The following is a 6,000-nucleotide window of genomic DNA, read 5'->3' on the forward strand; positions in this document are numbered from 1 at the left end:
AGAACCATATGCTCTTTATCCATAACCTCTGGTCTCATTTATTTCACTAATTCTTTTTCTAAAGAGTAAAGCTAGAGTCATTTTCCTCATCTTTCTTTAAGTGCCTTATCCCATTTTTCCTTATATAGCACCACTTTAAAAAATTAACCAATATTTTTCTGTTTTGTTTTATTTATCACCGTTAAAAAAATCGATATCAAGATTCTTGAAGGACGTGTTGGGACATAAATGTGTTGAAGATGAAAAAAAGAGTATCGAAAATTAAAGTTGGAAAAGAGTATCTACACATATAAATTTCACTAGGAAAAATTGTAGAAAATGTACGAGCAAAAATTATTATTTCACTTGAGGTACTCTTCAAACAAGTTTTTTAATATTTTACAAATACTTCAAACAACAAAGTTAATCTTTTTTGCAAATACAGAAAGCCACACCAATAATTTTTTCAATTTTTTTTTTTTTTTGAATATTGAAACATCATTATTGGTTAAAACCCTTTGCAAATGATTTGTTTTGCTTCAATTATTTGCAAAAATCAGAAAGTAAAGAGAGACCTTTTATAATGGTGTCATATACAATCATCTTTTATAAGCCTTTCAATATTTTACAATGCTAGAAGCTAGACAAAATCTCACGAGCCATATTATATCTTTGACTTGGTGGAGTCTCGGTCATATCTGTCTGTATCTAGCATCAAATTATAAATGTGAATGCTTCTTTTCTTTGTTACCTCATTTTTCTTTTTGTCATTTCAACCAATGGTGTTTCAGCAAAGGTCATGTCTGTCTGTTTGATCTTGTTTTTGGGAACATCATAATCCATTGCTTGGTTAGCTGGGGTTCTTGATTGGGTCTAGTCGATTAAGGTTTTGTCAAAGAAAGTTGTTTGGGATATTATCTTTATTCATCATATAATAATAAAATACATTAATTCTCTTTGGTATTAGACACATGCATGATTTACGTGTTTTTGCATAATCTACTAAAGATGAGTGTTAACGTTAAATTATGCAAATTTGATTAGGCGGAAATTATATTTATACATGAATAAAAAGATCCGAGACAAATATTAATTACTATATATATACCTCAAATCTTGTTGCAGACAAAATTTGATATCTAAATTTGGAGGAGAGTAAATGGATTATGGATTAATGCACACTTCAGTGTATTGAATGTGTGCACCAATTGAAGCCGAATAAGAAGTCTACCAGAGATTTTTCACAAAGAAATGTATTGCCAACAATAAAACTAGATTTTTTTTCTTCTTAAAGTTAATTAATAGGGATGATGGAGATCCAATTACAGCAAACAATTGCCAAAAAACTATTGGAATTCCACCATAGAACTATTGGGTTCAGGGTAAATTGAAAATGAGATGACATATTTTGGACAAAAATATCATTTGCTTAACGGTATAAAATTAACTAAATCAACTGAACAAAAGTATACTACATTCCTGAAGAAATTATAAAAAATTATCTAATAGTTAGACACAAACCACCCCTCCCCATCCAATTGTTTTTTGATGAAACAAAAATTATTGAATTTTAATATGTGTTTACTAACCATCAGCTTTTATTATATGTATATAGTAGTAATATTTTCTATAGGTTGCTGATCCACACGTGATAACATAAAAGTCAATTCATTTGAGCTCGGCTCAGTTCAGAGCAACTAGACACTAAGAAGTCTGAAGTGAGTAATTTCTGTGTTACCGTTGATTTTTTTACCTTGGTAATAGAAGTTTTGATAAAATAGTTTGGCATCAAATTTTAAAGTATGCTCGCCGTAATTTCAACAAGTTATGGCGATTGGCAGGTTGTAAGGCACAATTTAATAATCACCAAAATTTCTGCCGCACTAAAATTTTTTGGTGACCGTCAAGATTTTGCAAAAAGTCCTGACAGATCACCAAAAAATTTTAACATTATGCACTATTAAAAAATTCGGCAAAAATCGATCAAGGTCGATCGACCAACTTTGGTCGGTCAAAAAATCAACCAAAAAATCGATTAAAGTTGGTCGGTTTTTCAAAATATTTTATTTTTAAATTTTTTTTTTATGAAACCGACCAACTTTGGTCGGTTTTCTTTGGTGTAAAAATGCGGGAAACTATTTTTGAGTCCCGCAAAATTTATTTTTCAAGAAACCGACTAACTTTGATCGGTTTTGCAATTAAAATAAATAAAAATTAATATTAAAAAAATCGACCAAAATTGGTCGGTTAATTCGGCCGGTCATTTAAAAAAATCGACCAACTTTGGTCGATTATTTTTGTGCGAAAATACAATTAAAGAGTATAAATCAAATAAAAGTCAGTCTTAAAACAAAATGCACCAATGGTCTAGTGGTAGAATAGTATTTTTCCACAGTACAGACCCCGGTTCGATTCCCAGATGGTAAATTTTTTGATTGCATAATTAAAATACCGACCAACTTTGGTCGGTTTTTTTTGTAATATTTTTTTTTTAAAATTTAATTGACCGACCAAAGTTGGAGTTGGTCGGTAATTACCGACCAACTTTGGTCGGTATTCCTTTCCGATCCCTAAAATACCGTCCACACGTAAATGGTCGGTTATTGATCATTACCGATCAATTTTGGTCGGTTTTTTTGATTGGTTTTTACCGAATTTCTAGCGGTGATGGTTGAATTCCTGGTGCTACAATTGCCAAAATTGCAACCAACGTATTTCAAAATTCCGATCGAATACTATTGACAGATCGAATGCTTTTTCATCGGGGTTAAAATTTAGATGGTGGACCTAAAAAGGTCAACAAGCGTAATTTCATCCCTGAAGTGCCGTTATATCGGAATTAATGCCTGGGCCAGCCCATGTTTGCCCACTAAAGCTTAAAATAAAGCTTAGCCCATGGGTAGCCATTCTAAAGGGCTACTATTTAAAAATTAGTTCTGAATTTTAGTTTCTTAGTTCAATTATTTTCAGGAAAAAAATATCATGAGTTATCCTGAAATTAAGATTTTTAGAGCCCGTTTGGACATAAAATTTGATGAAAGATTTTTCAAAACATTTTCACTTTTTTTCGAAATCAGTGTTTGTTCATAAAATTTCCAATTTTCACTTGAAGATGCATTTTGAAAATTTTCGAAAATTTGAAAAACGGTAAAAAGTTGTTTTTCAAAAATTTCACTCAAATCACTCACAAAACTTCAAAAATAACCCAAACTGAAATTTATATCCAAACACAACTCTAAATTTCAAATATCATTTTCACTTGAAAAAAAAATTATCATTTTTTTGAATTTTATAATTCTTATGTCCAAACGCCTACTTAGTTTAAAATTTCAGCATAAAATAAGTAATGGCTAATATCTAAATAACAATGGCTATTTGTGCACTTGCCCCCAATTTCTGCAACATCAACCCACGTGTTTGTTGGATGTAGTTGCCATGAAGTAAAAGAGAGTTGTAAAAATGGGAAAGAATAACTCATCATTTATTTTCCTCCAAATAATAAGCACTCTTCTAATTAGACTTGCATATATTGTTTCGTAGCTCATTTGCATGTACAGGGTATTAGTACACTTTGGAGCTACTAAGTACTAAGTACTAACCAGCTACTGGTATCAGATGCAGAATTTTAAGTAGGCGGCCTTTTGGATAATATTTAATTGAAGTTGAATAGAAAAGTATTTAATGTTTAAGTTGAAATTGCATTTCACTTGGAAAAAGAAGCTAAATGATGAAATTAATTATTATTTTAATTGAAATACTGTTCAAATAAAATCTTCAACATTTCACCAGTATTTCAAATATTGAAGTCTAGTACTATTTGAAACTGATGACGTTCCAACTATTATTTGCAAATATTGAACTTCAGTATTTACAAATAAAATATTATTAATGGTCAAACCGGCAGACATCTCCACATAATTATTTAAGTACCAGTTTACCACGATGTCTACTACTCCCTTGTTACAACTTACAGAGGATGTCTATTTTTTGTACTTCAAAGAACTTTTGCGAAATGTACAATGCCATTTTTAAATAATGAGTAAATTTCCTTCTCTTTTTATCGGAAGATATTAGATTTAACTTATATTTATTCTGGATGAAATTACGTAAGAATCTATGTATTTAACTCAAGACTTTAAGAAAATAGATAAATAGTTCACGGTATATTAAATTCTTACACAACCAATGATGGACATGTGTATTCTCTATGTAACTCGTGTTACTGTAAAGTCATACGAGACACTACTATGTATTGACTAATTACCAACAATGTGATTTAAGCAACTTACTAAAAAAATACTTAAACTAAATAAGGAACTATCTCTTAGAATTAAGGAAACCCGAAAGTTTGAATTACAAAAGAGACCACATGAATTAATGTCAAAGAAACAATTTTGTTTCTAAAGATGGACTGTAAATAAATGCTTAGTTATTCTTTTCCTCTAAAAATTAGCCAGTCATTAAAACCAGCACGTCAAAATTTTTCAATTTTCCTTCAACTATGTCTAAACACACGTAAACTCTATATTGATAGGTAAAACCATAAAAGTCCCTTCACATTGTCAATATATAATATTTAAACCCATATAAATATGTAAGTCAATTCTTTGATGCTTGAATATTTATCATCAAATATTAAAAAGTAAACATTTGTATCAACTCTCAAAATTCAGCTTCAGAAGTCCAAATATATATATATATATATATATATATATAGAAGCCCCTTCCTCTAGCGTTCTCACCTGATCCTGAGCCAGAGGCTCCCTAAGGAGCCATCATCATCTTATTTTCGAGATCAAGGCCCACAAAAACTATTGCATGTAGGAAATCTCTCGAATATCATCTGAACCGACTAACAACTAAGTAAACAAGAATTCGTTGGTATAAACGCCCCAATAAGATATCAAAATTTAGACCAAAAAATAAATATATATTCTTTAATTCTATCTCAAATTCAAAAATATCTCTTATATTTGTCATATATATCTAGCTAACAACTTAAATTTGTCATGAATATTTTAAAATGTATGCGTTTTTTCTTACATTATCGATGTTGGATATTATGAATACTAAAATTTATACGAAGGAAAATATTTTTTAATTTTGTCATGTTTTGTTGGCTTAATTGTTTTGAAAAATATTTTCCTCCAATTAAAGAAAAATATTTTCCCTATCAAGAGAAGAAAAAACATTTTTCACAACTCTTTTTCAACCTTCTCCACCTTATTCCCCATCCCTACGAACCATCCAACCCCATCCATACCAACCATCCAACCCCATCCTCCAAACCACCCCTACCCCACTCCACCCCCCACCCATCCCAACCCCCCATCCCTCCCCAACCCAACCCCACCCTAAATAGAAATATTATCAAGAGTATTTTCTTTTAATGTGGTAGATAGCGTATTTTTTTTTATTTCAACAAAATGAGTATATTCTTTTCATAATATAGAAAAAGAATTTTTCTTTTATTTCAATAATACGAATACATTTTTTTCATGATGTAGAAAAAGTATTTTCTTTCATTTCAATAAATTGAGTATTTTCTTTTTATAATGTAGAAAAAATATTTTTTTTCATTCAGCAAAATGAGTAATTCTTTTCATGTTGTAGAAATAATACTTTCTTTTTCAAAAAAAAAATAATATCATTTTTTTAGTTATCGAGCTCAAATTCCAACATTATTTTTTGAAAAAAATAATTAAATTCTTGCAGAAAATAGAGTCCCAAGGATGGTTTTGGGGGAGGGGGGAGGGGGGAGGGGGGGTGAAGTACAGGAAACATGGGAATTTAGGGGAAGGTGAGGTGAGAAGAGTAACATAAAAATTTATTTTTCTAAAAATATTTTATACTCTCTAATCAAACACTAGAAAATATTTTTCGAAAAACGTTCTTCACTCCCAAACGGGAACAATAAATTATAAAATTACTCATTTTTCGGGAAAATATATTTTCGACCAAACACACCAAAATGTCAAAACCTTAATGTTTTCTAGTCTCTTACTATATATGATCTCCATT

Source organism: Nicotiana tomentosiformis, chromosome 6 (assembly GCF_000390325.3).
Source record: "Nicotiana tomentosiformis chromosome 6, ASM39032v3, whole genome shotgun sequence".
In the NCBI taxonomy this organism is placed as follows: Eukaryota; Viridiplantae; Streptophyta; class Magnoliopsida; order Solanales; family Solanaceae; genus Nicotiana; species Nicotiana tomentosiformis.